The sequence below is a fragment of the Argiope bruennichi genome, chromosome 10 (genome assembly GCF_947563725.1).
Source record: "Argiope bruennichi chromosome 10, qqArgBrue1.1, whole genome shotgun sequence".
Lineage (NCBI taxonomy): Eukaryota > Metazoa > Arthropoda > Arachnida > Araneae > Araneidae > Argiope > Argiope bruennichi.
This window is the reverse complement of record NC_079160.1, coordinates 112,853,307-112,874,277: the sequence shown is the minus strand read 5'-3', so window position 1 is coordinate 112,874,277 and position 20,971 is coordinate 112,853,307. Positions and strand designations below refer to the sequence as shown.

Genomic DNA, 20,971 nt, shown 5'->3' with positions numbered 1-20,971 from the left:
TCCCATTCTATCGTTATATCGGTAGAATCCGGGTTTCCCCCCCCCTCCCAGAATTCGTGATACTCCTTCCCCCCGATATTAAACAATTACAATTCTGAACACTTTTTCAACTGACTATGCTCCTTATCTTCCTAATATGCTTATTACATATAGCATCATTTTGTTGATGATAATGAAGTCGTGTCCGCGTTACCACGGAAAGAGGATGCTGTAGCTTCTGAGGGTAAAGACCCCTGAGCACCCGAGGGCAGAAGACTGACTTCTGGCTCATATGAAGATGAAACTCACACATTCGCTTGCACAACCCCTTTTCACAGGGGGGCACATTCACACACCTCACAGATAGAACACAGATGGAGAACAACCAGGCCCGAACCGGGATTCGAACCCAGGGCGCCCAGATCACGGAGATGATGCGCTACCCCTATGCAAAGTCACCGGCGTATAGTCTTGTTATCCTATACTAATATCTGAAAATAAATAGATGTTTATAAATTGCATGAAATTATAAAAATTCATCTTTATGATTTTGAAATATTATAAATTAACTTGTACGATAAACAATTTATTAATCTGATGTTATAATTTATTATACAAGATTAGTACATTCTATACCTTCGTTTTACTTCTTAACAAGTGGTTGTGTTCTGCCCTCGGAATAAGAAAATATAAAAATGAAATTTAATATTTAGTTTTGACATCAAAATAGAATATCTGTGTCAAATTTTGTATGCCTAATGTCAAGCAGAAAATATCAAAATGAATTTTAGCATAAAAAGAATCATTAAGTAGACACAATAAAGACACCCCCCCCTTGCCATAACATCCGGGGAGAGCTGAATGATCTTAATTATCATGGCAGCATTCTATAGCTGAGCTCTAATGACTGCTACCGTCTACGGTCAATACATTCCGTAGGAGTTATGTCTCATCGTCGATATAAAAATGGCAAGTTCTTTATCATTATTTTAGTCTGAAGGCAAATTAGAACCTACTATCAGAGTCACTAAGTAACTATGTGAGAGCCAAGTTCCAAATTCCATTCCTTTGATTTCATTGCGTCTTCAAATTATTGTATTTACAATCAGACAAACATGATTTAAAAAAAAAATTGACACATAAAGCTCTAAAATTTAGAGATTCGTTATTACTACAAGATTCGATTATTTCGACTGTTACAATTCTTTATTTTGATGCATTTCATATACAGAAATATAATAAAAATGTTTTATACAGAGTAAAGCGATAAAAATAGAAAATTTGCAACTCACAAGATTCTAAAGTACTACTTTCATTATAAAATTGCAGAAATGAACATTGTATAATTACATATTATAAAATTGGAGAACATTCGTTACGTTTGTTTAGATTTTGAAATATTATTTCTAAAAAAATTTTTAAAGGTCAATAAAATATGATTTGTATCGACTTACATAACTCACAGTTTGAAATTGTGCGGTTAATTCAATAAGGTAATATAAATAATATTTATGTTAAAATTAATATTGCATCTTCTTGTTCATTATTAAAACCATGTTAATTATAAAATTATTATAATTTAATAAATTCTCAAATTTTAGTTAAATTCCTTGTATTATATAAATTAAATATAATAAATGTTCAAATTTTTAATACAAGAAAAATTAGGAGGAAAATAAAGCATTTATAATTATTTTTCTCCTATATTTGATAAGTAAATATTTCTCTAATTTTTGAGATTCCTTATTCAAATCATGCTAGTTGTAAAATAATATAAATTCAATAAATTTCAGATTTTAATGAATTTTCCAACATTAATTAAATTTATCCTTAAATAAATTAAATTTAATAAATTTTCAAATTTTTAATAAAGGAAATTAGGGAAAAATAAAGTATTTTTAATTGGTAAAATTAAAAATATTGTATTTTTTTATTAAAAATATTAAATTAATAAAAAATATAAAATAGTAAAAAGTAAATTTCAATAAAAAATATAAAATAGGAAAAAGTAAATTTCAATTAAAAAATATTAAATTAATAAGAAATAGGAAATAGGAAAAATAAATTGCTATTTAAAAATTTTTTCTCCAATATTAAGTAAAACTAGTAAAATTAGTATAGCTTTTTCTGACGATATCGTACCATAAAAGTTTGCGTAGTTATAATATAAAAGAATGCTAACTTATGCAAACATCGTTAAATTTTATATTCCAAGTAAATCTCTCTAAATAACCATGAGTCATGGCGTCTGAAATACAATAAAGGTTTAATGAGAGATCATATTAAAAATTCCTCTTCCACGGAAAACTTCAAACCTGAAACAGCTCATTCCATCACAATTATTCATATACGAGAAACATGTAACTTTCCGCTGTAAAAGCAGCTCCATAAAACTCAAAGACAATTCTCCTCCAAGTGTGTAGGTCAAATAACCCGTAGCACTCCAAGCGAGGCATTTCCGCATAAATTACCGCGAAGAGCCCGTCATTCCCTCGTATTTTTTTCGGAAATATGTATATCACCTTCTCATATTGTACGGTGGAAACTCTCCAGAAAGACAATGGCTGACGAGACTTTATCATCCAGCTCAAGGGATCATCGCGCGCGTCTCTGACGCGAGCGTTATTTATTTCAAGGATTTCGAACCAAATTTAGCGAAAATTGCCTGTTTTGTACCTTTTTGCAAACTGAATGGGAATAACACTCTTATTCTTTCCGCATTCTTCAGTTACTTCTGGATATTGGTAGCCTTGAAATGCTTGTGTAGAGGCCCAGAGCTAGCGTTAAGGCTCCATCCTATAAAAGACATCGACATGAAGCTCTGGGTATCAGAAGCGTCTTCTGTTCCAGAAGTGAGAAGAACCCTTACCAAGAGCAACATGCAGAGCTTGGTAAGTTTTTTTTTATATATATATTTTCAAGACAAGGTTTAGTCTTTAGTTTAGTTTAATTATATTAACGCCCCGTTCTAAAGCAACACTAAGACTATTTTGGGACGGACATAGTAATTTTGAACAGCGGTCAGATGACGAGGACGACACCTGAATTGGCACCCCATCTTTAAAATTCCACACCACACTAGCTGAAGGACATTTGGCCCCGACGGATTTAACGTGCATCAGAACAATTTACACGACGGTTCTTTGGTGAAATTGGCTTTCGAACCTGAAGCCCCTCGGTTCCGAAGCCAAGACCTTACCACTATGCCACCGCGGCCTTTTAAATCCAGGATCTTGTATTTTAGTAGCTAAACTCAAACATGAGATTTTTTTAAGTGTCGTTTTATAGTCTTTTAAAATTGTAAATATTTAAAGATAACACTGTTTGCAAATTGGTGATCTGTAAGTAATATATTACCTGCTGCAAAGATACTTAAAACACTTGATAAAGAAAACTGTTGGATGTAGAACTATCAATTCCGATTTGCAATTACTGTTTTAGTAATTGGTATTATCTTAGAACGCTTTGGTAAAATTTTATAAAAAGTATTATTTAGCTTAAAACCGATCAAAATTTCATAATTTTTCCTCAATAATTTTGGAGCATATAATTCTACAGAAATCCATTTTTTTTTTACCCCAGTTTAAAATTAAAAAATTACTTTTCAGTTATATTATTTTTATTTCCATAGAACGTTTTTTTTCTTTTAATGATTTTTTTTAAATTAAATGTAAGCATAATATATCAAATCACTTTTTTATTATTGCAATGAAATTCATATTAATTTTATTGTTTCATTAAATCTACCACTTGCATTATTTTGTCAATGTAAAATCTAAGAAAAAAATCCTGCTCTTGGAATATCAGTTAAAATGTCGATTTTCCCTTTTCATTTTTATTAGCATGCGAATATATTTTGGCTGAAAATCATTTTTTACTCTGCGTAATGTAAAAATAACGATTGCAAGGGCTGTTACAATCAAGCCAGAAGATTACAGAAACAAATGAATCAAACTGAAACATCCTCATGCTATAATGTTTCATATAAGAGATTTGAATTTCTCTACCTTTTTTACAGTTTATATATTTTTTCTGCTACTAAGCATTTCTTTTTCTTATATATAAAATATAGAAAATAAAATTTTGCCATCTTCAAGCGGTTAGACTCGGCATTTTCATGAATCACCGTGCTTTAAACTTCTATGAAAGCAAAAATTCTTTTTTCCGTTGAATCCGTTTGTATGAACATTCTGTTTTTATAAAGCGAGAGGTCTTGGAGGAATGGACTTCTCAATTTTGAACTGTGGTCAGATGAGGTGAAAAGCATCTGAACCTGCACAACTTTTCCAAAATTCTGCTTCATTCTACCGACTTCACGTACACATCTTGAAATCAGATTTAACGTGAATTAGGGCTATATGAAAATCTGATGTCTAATATATTCGAGTTTCCATGAATTCGAAACCGAAACCATACAATCTGACCTCGATGAACCAAACTGGATCTGAAATCAGTTCAATCTTAATGAATATGTCACTGTGAGGATGATAAATGAAATAAAATTTTGAATCTGGTCTTTATCCCATAATTGTTAATTTCAAAGAAATTCATCAAGATTATTTTTTTTTTATTTATTCGCGCATATGAATCAACGATGACAAAAGACCAGACGCGACTTTTTTAAATGTCTTGCTCATGGAAAATTTTAAAAAGACAATATAGACACTTCAAAGATATTAGAAATGCGGTTTCTATAACAAGAATTATATTTATATCCAAATTAAATTCAACAAATGTAGTCACAGTTTGAAATATGTTCATTGGAACCAAGTATTCTTTAAAAAATATTTTAAGCCTTTATTGAGCTTCATAATAAACTAGGCACCTTTGGCAACTTGTTAATTCCTTGAGAATGTTAATTGTGCTTCATTTCATTTAAATCTCTTACGCATAATTTCATGCATGATTACTTCAAACCGTGATAGACATTAAAGCCACGTTATTTTAATAGCCTTACACCTGTTTAATTTACTGTATACATGAACCTTCTTAATTGGGCCAAGTCCTGTGTACAATAATGTCATTAATATCAAGTATCATTGTATTCCATTTCGAATTGCATATTAATTAAAAAATATAGCATTCGGATTTCGAATATTAATTTAATAAATATAGAACTTTCTTTGGAAACATCATCTAAAAAAACGGTATTTTAACTTGAACACAAAAATTTAAACAGCATGTTCCCTTCTTTCTTTCTAGTTCGTTTTCCTTCTGTTGGCTGCAGTTTTGGCCTGTGCTTTAGCCCAGTACTGGCCTTATGCTGCCTTGCCATATCGTGCTGCTGTTGCTCCCTATGTTGCCAGGTATCCTTACGTCGGAGGATTGTATGCAGGCGGATACTGGCCTTATGGCTATGGCTACACTGCTGCCTGGGGCTATAAATGAGAAGATACAGCATCGACAAATGGCAGTAAGTTTCTGCATTTAAGTCTCATATTAACTTGAATTTACTTTCATTTAACTTTACTTGTTTCATATTCATAAAAATGAAAATCTGTATTTGTTTTGTTTTTTCACTCGTTCTTGGTATTTTATACTCTTGAACTTTTGAATAATTATGTATTGTTAGTGATAGTTTAATTAATATTTTCAGAACTTAATTATCAATTAATAGATTATTTTTATTAAAAATTATATTCAATATGAAAGGCTCCATCTGGCTACTCAAGTAAATTTTAAAGTAAAGTTCAAAAAGCACTGATTAAAAAATTCGATTATATTTACAGTAAAACAGTAAAAGATAATTTCACAATTTTTGTAATATTATTCATAATTTTCCTGAAATATAGTGAAGATAAAAAAAATAGAAAACGATAGAAATTAAAAGTTTTAAAAATTCACTTTTATGAATGTATTAAAAAATATCATTTTATTTTCAGCACAATTCTAAGATGTTTTTATTTTTATTTTTATTAAGCTGCTATATGGTAATCTAAGTTTAAAAATTATAATAATTCGTTTAGCTATTAATAAATAATTTAATTTATTCTCTTAGTTTAGTAGCCAGATTTTTTTATTTTGAGTTCAAATTTATTTCTGGGAATTTTGTAAATTAAAGTGAGCAATAGAATTTATGTTATGGGTATTTCTTATATAGGAATTCATTCCTTAAGACCCTCGCAATTTAAATTTCAGAGCATGTTACAAAACGCTTATAACATGTAAATTGATATAGTTGCCAAATGAATTAGTTTCAAATTATTTAAAATGATATCTTCTATAAAATATTTAACATATTCTAAGCAATCTTTTTGTAATTTTAATTTAATTTAATCACTTCTAAATTAAGACTTGCTGCATGGAAGTGATTTGTTATATTTTCATAAAAAAAGAAATAATATTTGAATTTGTACTGAAATAATTTGAAACAAGAAATAATGTAATGAATTTGCTCACACATTTCACATTTTAGAATTCTAAATACCATTCGAAAATTAAACATAATTTTTGGAAAAAAATATCAATGATTCATTAGGAAATCCTCATTAAGATCTTCTAGTATAAAAAAATATGTTTTTTTTAAAAAGCATTGTTTTTGCATACTTAAATAACTGTTCCAAATTTTCTTATATCATTATCGATACTAATAATTTTTCATATTTGAAGACTCGCATGGAATTCCAAAAGGAAAAAAAAAAGAAAATTATTCTAAGGTATCTTCTAAAAGGGTTTTTAAAAAAATTACTTGAATATCGTAAAGGAGAAAAAGAAATTGTATAGAATAAAATACCTAACTGTAACTGTCTATAGTTTTTCTTACAAATCAATGTACACAGTTTTATAGAAATGAAGTCGACTTTTCAGATTATCGACAGAAGAATTCGATAGTGTTGATATTGTCGATTTAACAGAGTTATGTAAATTTTAATTGTAGTAATGTTTTAAAGAAAAGATTCGAAACTATATGTAGCATTCTGGCTTTTGTAAGTTTGAAACTTTAGACCATAATTATGAAGTTATCCCTATTTTTTTTTCAAGCAATGCTAGCTATAGTAGCAGGATTTAATTATTCACAATATTATGAAAACAGAAATATTCAGATTAGTCATGGAGGCTACGAGATAAAAAGATAGGATGTCTCATCAAAATAATAGAAAATTTGAAACATTGTAATCTTGCTCGGCTCCAAGTTCTCTGTCGATCTTGGGTAACGGCGCGTTTGCACAATAGGTACCCCAAACCATATTTTCAACAGGAAGGAGCTCATATTCAGAAAATGTTCGGATAATAAGTATTTGGGTCTAAACCGTGAATGCTTATCTATGATAAATATCGATAAAATTGTTGTTGTTGCTCAGGTAAAGATTCTTTTTCATTTTAACGGCTGCCTAATAGGTAAAATGCAGATTGTCTAGTTAGATAGCTTGCAGCTTTTCTGATTAATTTACTAATGAGAGAAATAAAGAAATTTCCACTTTGTAATTAATAGTTTATCTGCAAAATTAGCTACTGAATCTGCACAGTATCTGACTTCCGCACTTTTGCGGTAACATGAATATGGATTTTTTTTTCTTTATGAAACTTAATGGAGTAAGGAATATTTAAAATAGTTAAAAAAATTAATATCATCTGTCCAAGTCTCAACTCATGATTACTGGATGAAAATTTTATCTCTGTGGATTTAGCATGTCTTGAGGCTCATTAATATGGGCATCATTTATTGGATCCATGTCTCGACATTTTCATCGTTAGATTTTGAATATGAAGTTTTGTTTTGTTTCTTTATAAATTGTACTGCAATCCTAATTGATTATAATTGATCATTTACTTTTTTATTATCAAATGCATGTATGAGATTTCGATTACGATATTATTATTTGCTTCTACGATTGTTATCGAAATTATCAGTGCTGCTAACTATCATTAGTAAAGATTACTTAGAATACTAACAAGAAGTAAAAAAATTCTATACTGATCTGTGATACATTTTATTAATAAACTATAAATACATGAAAAAAATTTAAAGAACAATTTTTATCATCATTAGTAACTTTAAATGCAAAAGATAATTTTACAATTCTTATTGCCATTGCTGAGTATAAATTCAAAAGAAAATTCAATCTACTAAATGCAAACGATTTTAGAAAAAAAATTATTTTAATTATTTGTTTCATTAACATCTGTATCGTTTGTGAAAAATAAATCTTTTGTTTTTTCAGATGGACTACGGAGTTTGGAACAACTGGAATCATTTTCATCGAAAGAATTATTTTTGTAATATTCTTCAAGTAACTTATGTGGAATGAGATTCAATGTCGCTTTGTTTCTATTTCCATCGTTTCATTCGAAAATAAAATTTGCACAACAAATTTCTAATGTTTTGCTTCAGTTCTTTTATTAATAACTTTTGTTACTTTTTTAAATAATATTAATATATAATTTATTATTTTCTTCAAAATTTTCCATGGATATTTATTAATAGGAAAGAACCAAACAGATTTCAGTTAAAATGGCTACGTGGTTATATTAGGACAGTATTGGATAAAACGAAAATTAAAAAGATTTATGCAAATGCAGTCACACTAAATTCATTTGTTTGAAGTTATTTATTTATATGTGACGATAAAGTTTTAAAATTTATAAGATAAATATTAAATATGAAAATATTTATAAGCTAAATATTATCTGAAAATTGTGAAACATTAAATAAAAAAATGATCATGCAGAACACATGAAAAAACATTCAAACTCTACAGAACAGACTGCCTGACAGAGATTAATCAAATTTTATACATAGTTATTTTATTTCTTGGGTTGATATTTTAACATTTTCACTTAATTAATTTAAAGAACGAACCACTTTCCCATTTGAGAAATTAAATCTTTTTAAGCTTCAAGCAATAAAAAAAACAAGTTTAATCATATTTTTTCAGGTCATGAATGAAATATTTTACGTTTTTAAAAATATGTGTGTCTTCTAAATCAGATTCTATGGTCAATTTCTTAAATGCATTTAATAATAATACAATGCCAAGCAATGTTTGGCAATTTTTTGCTTAGTCATAATACATATCATAATCTCACTTACCAATGAAGAACCAAATAGCTAGAAAAAGTCGTACTATTTTAGAAATATTATGAATTTTGCATTTCTTTAATTCAATTTATGATAATGACTTAAGTAGTCCTGCTTTGTTTTTTTTTAAATTTATTTATTTAATTATTGTTATGAATCCTTGAAGAATTTTTAAAAAAATCGTTTTGACCATCTTTCAATTCTTTTAAGCCAACAATTTAAAAAATTTTAATGGCAGCTATTTTAAATAATTGAGAAAAATGCGTGTGTAACTTATCTTTTGAACGCCACTGTAAAACTGAACTGAACTCAATTTAATCAAAACTGTTCAATTTGAACAAAAGCATTATATTTAATTTTTTAGTAATGTGTGTTAGACTTAGAAATTATTTAAGTAAATAAAAGTGGAAGCCAAACTGAAAGTGTTCTAAAATATTTATTTTTTACAAATAGTGTACATAATATACACACCATGTGTGCTTTTACTAAAAAAAAATAACAGTTTATTCTAAAATTCTATTGAAATAACTAGTCAGGTAGTGATGAACTTCATTTTAGATGGCGCTGGTCTTTTTCTCTTAACTTTCAAGGAAAACAATAAAACCTGTTAGAAGAAAGAGAGAAACACAAAAAATAAACAATATTGAATAAATATGTCATTTTTCAAATATGGCAAAACTATATAAATTAAATGGCTTTGATTCACTCTGTTGCACACTCCAACTTGAAATGTGCTTCACCAATTTTTATAGTATACATTCTGTGTCTTAGTATTTAATTTATTAATCTAAATTAAATTGAATGTAATTTATATTAATTTTAAAATGTAAATGGTAACTTGGTTTAGCATTATGTGGTACTGAATTGAAATTATTCATTTTCTAAATAAAAGAAATCTGTTGGATTACACTAAAGCTTTAAAAACGTTTTCGCATTTAAGATTTCTTATTTGAAGTTTAAATCTGTGATTATTATGAAAAAAAAATCATTAATCAAATTGTGGCGTCATGCCGAAATTAGTTAAGGTATATAATAAGTCATTAACTAGCTGCAATGAAGAGGAAAATAAGTTAATAATATTACTTAAAATTCATAATTATAGTATATTATATTCATGACAAGGAACTTAAGGACATAATATTTGTTTATGAACAGTCAAGAATTTGAAAGCAAAAGCCCCTGCAAGAAATTTAGTCATCTAATCCCTACTAATAACAAAAAAGAACATGTGTGCCTAGGCGTTATACCATACAGGCTAATTGGCCAAGGGCTATAATATTAGGCATATATATACTTTGGTGGATGGAAAATGTGCACTTCGAGACGATTATTTTGAAATTTTAATCAGAATTTTAAATAATTAAATAATAAACAAAATTTTTTCCTTTTTCTGCGTTGACTTGCAAAAATATTAATGCACAAAAATAATTTTTACATCCTCTTGAAAGTTAAAGCATTATTCTTTTAATAATGCTACTTTAAGTACCATGTTGTTGTTTTTTTCCAGAAATTTGACAATTTTTAAAAAATAATTTTGCACATTTTTCAACTTTAGATTTCATTATTATTATAGGAGCTCAAACCGTTTTCTTTGTTTCTTCAAATATTTAATCGAATATTTTATTGTAATTTTCTTCCAATGTTAAAAGCAAGTGAAGAAAGATTATAATCAATATATGCGTAGTTTAAGTCAGGAAAACGAAAATAAAATTACAATGGCACAAATGATGGCACAAAATTAGAGCCGGATAGCTATGCTTTAATAGCACTGGCATGTCATGGAAATTAAATAATTACGTATTAAGGAGGTTCAGTTACACAATACACAACGTAGGTGCAATGTTAATAAAACAGCACGACTCTAGCAATTTAAAGTTTAAAATTATATTTAATTTCAAACTCAAATTTGTAAGGTAATTTCGTACAGAGTACATACTAAGTATAGAAGATTTAATTGTAATCAAACTTGGTCAACAATCAGGTCAACCAAGTCAACTAGTAATTAAAGGTATTAAAGGTATTTTTCTAAATTAGAAAATCCACTTGGAATTGTGACGTAACATGCAGTAAAAAAAACCTCTCTCTACTCTTTATTGTGAGTGTATTCTGTATCTAGTTATTAAAATTTGGAAGAACTTTTTCTTGATTTGATTTTTTTATTATGAACGTAACACATTAAAAATTTTGTATTCAAATTGGATTAAAAATATTTATAAAAAAATAAATTAAATCTCGACATAAATAATATTTGTCTAAGTTCTTGTTGAAAAACCCGTTGCTTATACGCTTTATTGAAAACTATTAACTAAGATTCAATGCAAAATATTTATGTCCTGCATAAATGGATTTATAAAATATGTACAATATTTTATATCTGTTGAAATTTTAAATTAAATGAATAAATTATTTTCAAAAATACAATGACCCCCTCCAACAATATTTTTGTTTGATTGTTATTTATAAACAATATCCAGTTCTTTAACGTGATATTTATAAAGTTAATAGTGTATTAACAGATAAAATTAACTTTACAGCTATCGTTTTATTAGTATATTCCAAATATTAGAGAAGCTAGCGGTTTGAAATTCTTTTCTATTAAAAAAATCATATTTACTTTCTATTCTCTTAAGTAAGTAGTAGTGCAAAATAATTCCGCTAGATTATCGATTATGACCTTCTGATTTGTAAAATTCAGTGCAACGACTAAAAAAGTATTCTATCAAATTTAAATAGTAAAATAAGTTGATTTTTAATAATAACTATTAAATAAAAATATTCAAATATCATTCATTTCAAACATTTTGTTTTAAAGCTATAAGTTGGATTATCACATTAATGGAGCACAGTTTAAAGAATTTTGAACAAATTAAACATTTACTTCTTTTTCGTGACAATCAAAATTTGCTTATCGAAAATAACTTATTGAAAAAGATTTTTTTTGTTGACATTTATCCAATCAATATAGCAACATTTAAATATTTCAATTACATAAACAAAAATTTTGATATCTAATTTGTTGTTCTTTTTTCTGTGTTGTACAAGGATATTTATTTTTACTTTTAAAATATTATAAATCAAAATTCGCAAAGCAAGCTTACTTTCATAAGATCCATATTGTCTGATATCTGTTTTTGAGCAATCTCTTTATCTATACGTAGTATAAAATGGAGTCTGCTGAAAGCGTCTGTATGTTTGAAAGAGGAAAACTCGAGAAATACTTAACTGATATTGATGATATTTGTACCATTTCGTAGAACATTTGTTGGGGAAGGTTATAGTGGATTGAAGTCTTATCAAAATAAAAAAAAAGGAGCGATTCATTGCGATTTTAATTATTTTTATACTACGATTCGCGCATATGAAAAACAGCGGTATCTGCGCTTTGCACTTATCTGCGCATGTGTGAAAACCTCAAACTGCGCATGCGCATATAACAAGAACTGTGGCTTGTATATTTGATACATTTCTTTGTTTATGCCCCATTTTAACCAGAGATTCAAAATTAATTATGCCCCAAAAAAGGAAATTCAACCTTGGCCGAAACACATTAAATTTTTATTTTTTTAACAGTCTAAATATTTCTGAATGTGTGCTATAAAAATTGTCTCGTAGTTATTTTTGATGATTTCTAAACATATTTTTAGGTTTGTTTGATGTTGTGACATGCCCATGCCATATGAAGTGGAGACTAAACTTAAGTTTAAAGCTAATTTTCCCTCTGGGATGTTATGCCACGGACAACGCTATACGGGTACAGCTAGTTTTGTATAAAAAAGGAATACTTACTAACCTTTAATAATATCTCATTAATGGAAGTAACGGTAAGCTTTGTGGCCGTAGTTGTACAGTCCGCGTCCATAATGTCCTCCGTAATATCCTCCGTAATGGCCATAAGAAGGATATCCATATCCCCCGTATCCGTAGCGGTAACCTGCTAGTGCGCAAGCCAAAACACTGGCGAGCAGAAGGAATATGAACTACAATAAAAAAAAAGGAAATATTAGTTCTATATTTATATACTCAAACAAAGGAAGGAGGGAAGCACTTATCCTTTTCCTCTTATAACGCACAGTTACCGAAGCTTAAAAATAAAGATCCCTTTACACGCTAATTTGAAAAACCATCAAGTGTTTTTCAAGTTTACAATATTATAAAGTAGTGCTTTATAATATAATAAAGTAAAATATTTGATACTATTCATGCCAGAGAACGTATTGCATGGCATTGGTGTTCAATAATTGCTAAATATTAATTTTGGGCATCAAGTGAGCCTTCTCATTGAATCCGTCGTGTCATCCTTGGCGAGTTTTTTGGCGGTTAATCTCTCGCATGCCATTGATAGTTTTCGAAAATCGAATTTGTACTTTACTGCTGTTTTTCTTTAGTGATTGAAACAAAACTGCAGTTATAGTTAAACAACCCCATATCAAATTCGATGTTTTTAAGTCATTGTGTTTTTGAATTATCGCGCTTGTGTATTTCTGAAAGTAGAGACCGACAGATGGTCAACCCCTTGTTGGATTTGGCTCAAAATTTTGATAGATGTCTACACTATTGACCGGGTGATGATTAAACTATGTTTCGAATTTTATTTATCTACCGCTCTTTGTTTTGTAGTAATCTTTTTAACATATATTTGAATAGCCGGACAGACGAACTTCCCCTCAACAGATTTCACTCAAAATTTTATAGAAGTTTGCAACTTTGATGGGAAGAACGTGCACCAGATTTCATCTGTATAGCTCATAGCGTTTCTGAGGTGTCTTTGTTACAGGTAGATGGACGGACGTTTTACAAAAATCTCTTGCATGCCGAACTCAGGGATTTCTAAAATGTTAAGATTCGTTAAAACCTCGAGTTTGAATTTTTCGACGAATACCTTCTCTAGACTTCGTATACAAGAAAGAAAAAAAAAAGTTGTTTAAATCTTTAGCCCTTTAACAGTTAAAAAAATTTTTAATTCATATTTGAAAAATCCATTTAAGAATATTTGTCACATTACTTTTTAGTAATTTAATAAACAAATAAATAATAAAATAAGAAATTAATGCCAACAAAATTCTTAACTCTAAAGGCGCTCATGCAAAGAGAATATAACTAAACCACTAAACCATCTGTACTACAGTAAGAAATATTAGTGAAATTGAAAATGGTGTTTTTCTTTGCATTTCCTATGCTCGTTAAATAGATATTATTTGCACAAATACAGGACTAAATGATAATCGATTAATTAAAAAAATTATTCTTTTATCAAATAATTGAGCACATTGGCACATCTTTTCACTTGTTTTCCATCCGGCGTCCTGGCAAAGGGGTAGCGCGTCTTTCCCGTCATCTGGGCCTCCCGGGGGGGGGGGGCGTGGTGGCCTGGTGGTAAGGTCTCGGCTTCGGGACCGGAGAGTTCCAAGTTCGAGACACGATTCCACCGAAGAACCGTCGTGTAAGGGGGTCTGTTGCACGTTAAATCCGTCCTGACCAAACGTCCTCCCACTGGAGTGGCGTGGTGTGGAGAAGAGGGTGCCAGCTCAGGTGTCGTCCTAGTCATCTGCCGCGGTTCAAAATTACGAGGTCCGTCCCAAAATAGCCCTAGTGTTGCTTCAAACGGAACATTTATATAACTAAACTAAACTAAAACTAAACTGGGCGTCCCGGGATCGTGCATAATTGCTGTTTTTCTTCTGTGTTCTCTCTGTGAGGTGTGTGAATGTGACCTCCCGTAAAAAGGGGCTGTGCAAGCGATAGTGACACATGAGTGGCTAAGTTGTACTCTTGGCTCTAGATGGCGCTACTGAAAAAACAAGAGACGCTCACTCGGCTTAAAATCAGTGATATCCTCAGCGAGTTTGTCTACGACAAGTGCCATTAGACACAACAACTCTTTTTGATATATGGAGAAAGTATTGCAATCATCAAAAATTGCAAACATCAATTGCCGTAACTCCATGCTGTAGACCTCCCGGAGTTTGAAAAACATATTTTTATATTTTTGAAAAATGTCTGTCTGTTCGTGGCAAAGACAGCTCAAAAAACGCTTTGAGCTGGACAGATGAAATTTGGTGCATGCTCTTCACATCAAATTTATAGATTTCTAACAAATTTTGAGCAAATTCTATTCGGAGAAGTCTTTCTGTCCGCCTGTTCGAAATATGTTAGGGCGATAACTACAAAACGAAGAGAGCAAGATGGATAAAATTTCGTACACAGATTTAAGATCTATATCGGAGACACTTATCAAATTTTGAGCCAAATTCAACAAGGGCTTAAACGACTGTCCGTCTGTACCTTCAGAAACATTTAAACGTGATAGTGTAAAAACTCAAGGACTTAAATAAATCATATTTGGTACGTGATTTTGTGATTGCAAATGTAGTTATTTGTCAAATTTTGTTTCTCAGACATGGGAAAATGCATATATAAAACACAAATTCATCTTCATCCAATTCATCTTTTGAAGGGACCACTCCGCTTATTTATAAACGAATTTCACTTCAAATGAATACAAACTGAGAAGTATTTGTATTAATTTAGGATTCCCATTGGATATTTTTCTTTCAATCTGCTAAGATCATAGCCATCATTTGTTATTTTAAATTAATTTTTAAATCAAAATTCTGAATTAAAAACTTAGGAAAATATAATCTTAAAAATAGTCATTGAAGCAAACGTTTCATTTTTTTAAATCAAATAATGTATGTTTCCTCGCAACAGTAAAAGTGTAATATTTAGAGCTGTATTTTAAATTAGTTTCATCAAATCATTTGGTACATATTACAGGATGTTCATTAAACATTCGTCACATTAAAAAATTCCATGCAAAAAAATATAAATGAAATCAAGGAATACACTTGGAACAGGAAGTTAATCCAGAGCAAAAATATACTATGGGTATGAAATGGAAATATGGGTAAAGAAACTGGTCACCTAAGACGGTTAATTTTATTTATTTGCCTACGAGTTGTCACTCCCATTGTTGAATAATATTTTGTGCCATTCTTCAAAAAATACTACTTGTGAGCAAATACTCATTTAGGGGTTTGAAAACCCCGTTTAGCACTGTTTGTAGTTTTATGAAAATGTTAAAAAAGAAGTGTTTGATACAATAGGTACTTCCAGTTTAATTAGAACGAGAGGACATCTCTCCAAATCTTTCTCAAATACTCTCTAATAAATGTGCTTTTGTGTTATTATCTACATGCTTTAAGCGAACAGCAATTGAGAAACCGGCGTCCTGGCCTAGGGTAGCGCGTCTTCCCATCATCTGAGAGTGCCGGGTTCGAGTCCTGGTTCGGAAAAGGTTGTTATTTACGCTGTGTTCTATCCTTGAGGTGTATAAAAGAATCACCTTGTGAAAAGGGATTTGTAAACGAGTTTGTGAGTGCCATCTCCCTAAGAGCTAAGGTTAGACTTCTGCTCTCAGGTGCTCAGGGGTCTTTACCCTCAGAAGCTACTACACCTGTCTTTCCCCGATCTCTTGGACTTGGTTTGAATTGGTGATCCATCTAAGGTGGATAAGAAAAAAAAAACAAAGTTCTGAAAGAGCCTATTATCGTGCGAACTTGCGATTTTTTTGACGATTAATTACTGGGATATAATTATATAAAAGCTACAGAACAATTAAGTTATATCTTGGAAGCCTTTTCTTTGACCGATTTAAATCAAAATTTGACACAAAATTACAATTATAGTCACGAAATAACATACTAAATTTCAGGTATTTAAATCACCACCTTTTTAAAATTATTAATTTCCACATGCTAGTGGAACTACAGACCGACAAACGGTCAACCTCTTGCCGGACATGTTTCTAAATTTGATAAGGGTCTATAATTTAGACGTCAAATGAATGCATTTTTTCGAGAAGATAGACAAGCAAAATTCCTTCGAATAGATTTCGTTCAAAATGTGATAAAAATCTACAAAGTTAGTGTAAAAGTTATATATCAACTTTAATGCGTCTAGCTCAAAGCGTTTTGGAATTATTGTATTCACAGACAGACAGATATAATTTCATAAATGTGTTTTTCGAACTCAGAGAAGTCTGAAACGTGGATAATCGGCAGAAGTTAGAATTTTTTGAAGATTACAGTATTTTCTCTTTGCATATTTCTTATAAAGTAAATAATAAAGTTGTAGTCGATTAGAGGATTTCGCATACAATAAGATTTTGCACTTAAAAAAACATACATAATTTTTTAAAGTTCTGTTTAGACGCCGTTAGCATTCTTTCTAGATTAATGACATTCATATTCATATTATGTATTAACATATTCATATATTCATAAGATTAATGGCATTCATATTCATATTACATATTATCATATTCATATATTAATAAGATTATATTCATAAGATTAATGACATTCATATTCATATTATATGTAATCTTATTCATCTATTCATAAGATTAGTGGCATTCATATTATATATTATCATATTCATATATTCATAAGATTATATTCATCATATTCATAAAATTAATGACATTCATATTCATGGCATCATTAGAATGACGTTCACATTTCGTCACAACTATCAATTGCTAATTTGATACAAATATAACATTTGTATTGTTATAAATTGTTATTATTTACTCATATAAAAAGGTGTTTTTATTTGTAATGGTAAAAAAAAAAAAATCCAAAAACACATTTTTGGAATTATGTTTGAGAACACGACAATTCAAAAACACTTTAAGTTAGATACAAATACATAGTGGAATATATAGTTTTTAACACTATATTTTTTAGAATTCTATTAAATTTGGAAAGAAATCCATTTGCAGAAAATTTTCTGCCTGTCAGCATGAATATGACAAATTTCAAATACAAAAGCGATTTTAAAGATTTGATTTCCTGTTTTAGTATCCAAAGTGAAAGTCCATATCAAGTTTTCAATCAAATACGTCAAAGGACTGGCTGTCTGTCGGTCTGAACAAGTTTCACTTCGCAGTGTTGCCTCTTCCCAAGGATCCAGATTGAGTATTCAGAGAATGATTCGTCATCTCGAAGACAATCAAGATCTTTTTAAAATTAAAAAACAATCTTTCCAGTAGTAATCATATATATTATTTTCACGTTTGTACCTAGCACTCATTTATTTATCAATTTTTCTTTTCATTTTTGTATTTGTCTTGTTCTTTTTTTACTTTATTGCATACGAAGCTTAAAGAAGATATTCAAATTAAAGATTTTTATGAATCTTCTCCTTTTAGATGTCCATAAATTCGAAAAATATATTTCTGACATTATGCCTGTCTCACTATAAAAAAGATGACACAGAAATGCTTTGTGCTGGACGCATGAAATTTGGTATATGGTCTTTACACCACATTTGTAGATTTCTATCAAATTTTAAGCAAACTCCATTTAGAGGAAGTCTATCTGGATGTTCGAATATAAGCTAACACGATAACAACAAAACGAAGAAAGCTAGATGGATGAAATTCGGTACATAGGTTTAACATCCACATTATAGATACCAATCACATTTTGAGCCAAATTCAACAAGATATTGACCAACTGTCGGTCTGCATTTTAAGAAACATGTAAATGCGAGACTCAAGTATGTCAAATTGATTTAAAAATATCAAATTTGATATATGGTTTTGTGACTAGAATTGTAACTACGTGCCAATTTCCTGTTTCATTCGGTTTGGAAAAGCGAGTCTAACGCACAAATACGATTTCCAGATACTATTAACAGCATGTCAGAGATTAATTGCCAAAACACTCGCCAATACAGATTCAGTAAAAACGTTAGATTCGCGCCAATGGTTAATATTTTGTAACTATAGCACGCTAATACCATAAAGTAAGGAGATCTTTACCTTACCCAAGGTCCACACATTTTTGAAAGATGGTGAGGGCTAACAACTTTGTTAGAGATTGTGCGAGAAAGTTTTGGGGAAACCCGCTGGTTTTATTTATTAGTTCCACCTTGAGCAATACTTGTTTATTAACTACTGTTGAATATTTCAGGAAATTCGGTTAAATGCAAAATCGCTTAGACATTTAAGTAATTTAATTTAACAGAATTTAGAGGAAGAATTTTAAGTATTTTGAGAACTTTAGTATGGAAACCCAACTTACCACGTACTGCATGATGGGTAGTTCTCACTGAGCAAGTTAAATCAGAGAAATGCGTTAGGCCTTATATACCAAATGACAAACTGAACATGTGCAACAAACTGAAATTAGAAATCCAATATTGTTCGAGGTCACATTCTTGTGGTGGAAACAGAGTGCATATTTCACATAATTTTTATTTTCTCTTCCATTCGCATGTTTCGCACGTCTGAATATTCCACATTTAACCAACACTTTCAATTTTAAATTCTAACGGAGTAAAACCTTTGAAGCAAAACCCATCTTCCTGTATTTGCTTTAGCTCATTTTTATTTAACAGAATGGCTCTAAGATTGCTACTGACTTCAGTAATTTGCATACATTTTTATCAAACGTAATATATTTTAAATCTTTTAGAAACTGTACAGAAGGACAAGATACCTTAAAAAAAAAAAAAAAGAAAGATCATCTGAAGGTCCTTCGAGATAAAATGTTTTTTTTTTTTCCTTTAGCTTATTCGAAAAAATATTAAAATCGAGTATGAGTCAGGTTATTTTTAAACTCGTTTAACTAGTAGATATTACATATTTGGAACATACAGTCCTAATAAAATATAATTATTTCTTATTGGAATTATGAATTTCAATCTTTTTTTTTTTTACTTCTCGAATGCATAGCATAAAGAAAGTATAATAATTGTAACATATTGACATTAATTTTATTATTATTTTAATATTGATTTTCAATCTATTCTTTGCTGAGATTATATTATTATCCTGTGAGACCATCAAATTGTTTTGGTTTGAAGTTTTACAAGTCTCAAAATGCACAGGCAGAAAAATGGCGATTCATCGCTTTTGAAGCATCAATTTTTCGCTTTTAGGGTTATTAGAAAATGATAAAGAAGGTTGTCACATTTGATGACTTATCGTCAACAAAAAAATTACAAATCGGCGCGAATGTCCGCCATGTACCCGATTCTCCTGTCTGGCCAATAAAGAGCAGGGTCGTGAGAAGTTATTGTCCGAAGAATATATTCGAAAAAAAATTCTAGCCTCGAATTGGAGGACTTGGAAAGTTTTGGAGCTCAAACAATCTTGAGATGGAATTTTTTTTTTATCTTTTTATAAATATCGATGCATTCGTAATCTGATAGTTACGTAATTGTGTAAAAACAGGTTTAAACAGATTTTTACAAAAAAAAAAAAAAAAAAAAAAAATCTGGCTTCGAAAAAAAAAAAATTCGGAACACGATTGATTTAGAGATGATTAAAAACCCTTTCGTTTCTAAATGATCATTATTACGAAATATGAGTCATGTGAAAACATGATGTTATTTTTCTGTCCGATTGTTAATATGTGATTTTAAAAAAATAATGTTCTCACATGTTAACTTGAAATGTGTGGTAACAGATTTCAATTTTTCTATATTGTACCAAACTGCCTTTGACAACCTGATCCTTCGCCAGCATTCATTGTTGTTAAAATCTTCAATTAAATGTTTTAGGTAGTTCTAACTTAATGACTTCCTCAACAAAGTAATAAGAACAATGCACCAGTTACTATTTTAAAACTTACTATTACCATTTACTATTTTTTACTTGAAATGTTCTGTTCATGGTGCAATGCATCTCCCTAATTTTCTTTCAATTCACCTGAGATTATATTTTTAATATATCTAATTATATTACTTTTATTAGGGTGGTTTTCCACTTAACTTGCTCAATATTTTTCAATTAAAATCTTACCCCCTACCCCTTCATAAAATTGTAGACATTGAATAACGTCACATCATGTATAGCATCTACACATATAAAACCCGAACGTACGTGGCGCAGGAATCGAGCTTATTAGTATTAGTCGAATGGCAATAATTAAATATAAACAAAACATCATATGAATTTTGGAC

General features: G+C 29.8%; 1 long non-coding RNA gene across 1 annotated transcript; it reads right to left on the bottom strand.

The window, feature by feature from the left end:
• Window positions 1-9,415: 9,415 nt before the first annotated feature.
• LOC129987848 (uncharacterized) lies at window positions 9,416-19,156 on the bottom strand. The gene is made up of 3 exons (XR_008785602.1): window positions 19,087-19,156; window positions 12,789-12,975; window positions 9,416-9,602 (listed from the first exon to the last, which is right to left on the bottom strand). It is a non-coding gene; the product is annotated as an uncharacterized LOC129987848 (long non-coding RNA).
• Between the last annotated feature and the right edge of the window lie 1,815 nt (window positions 19,157-20,971).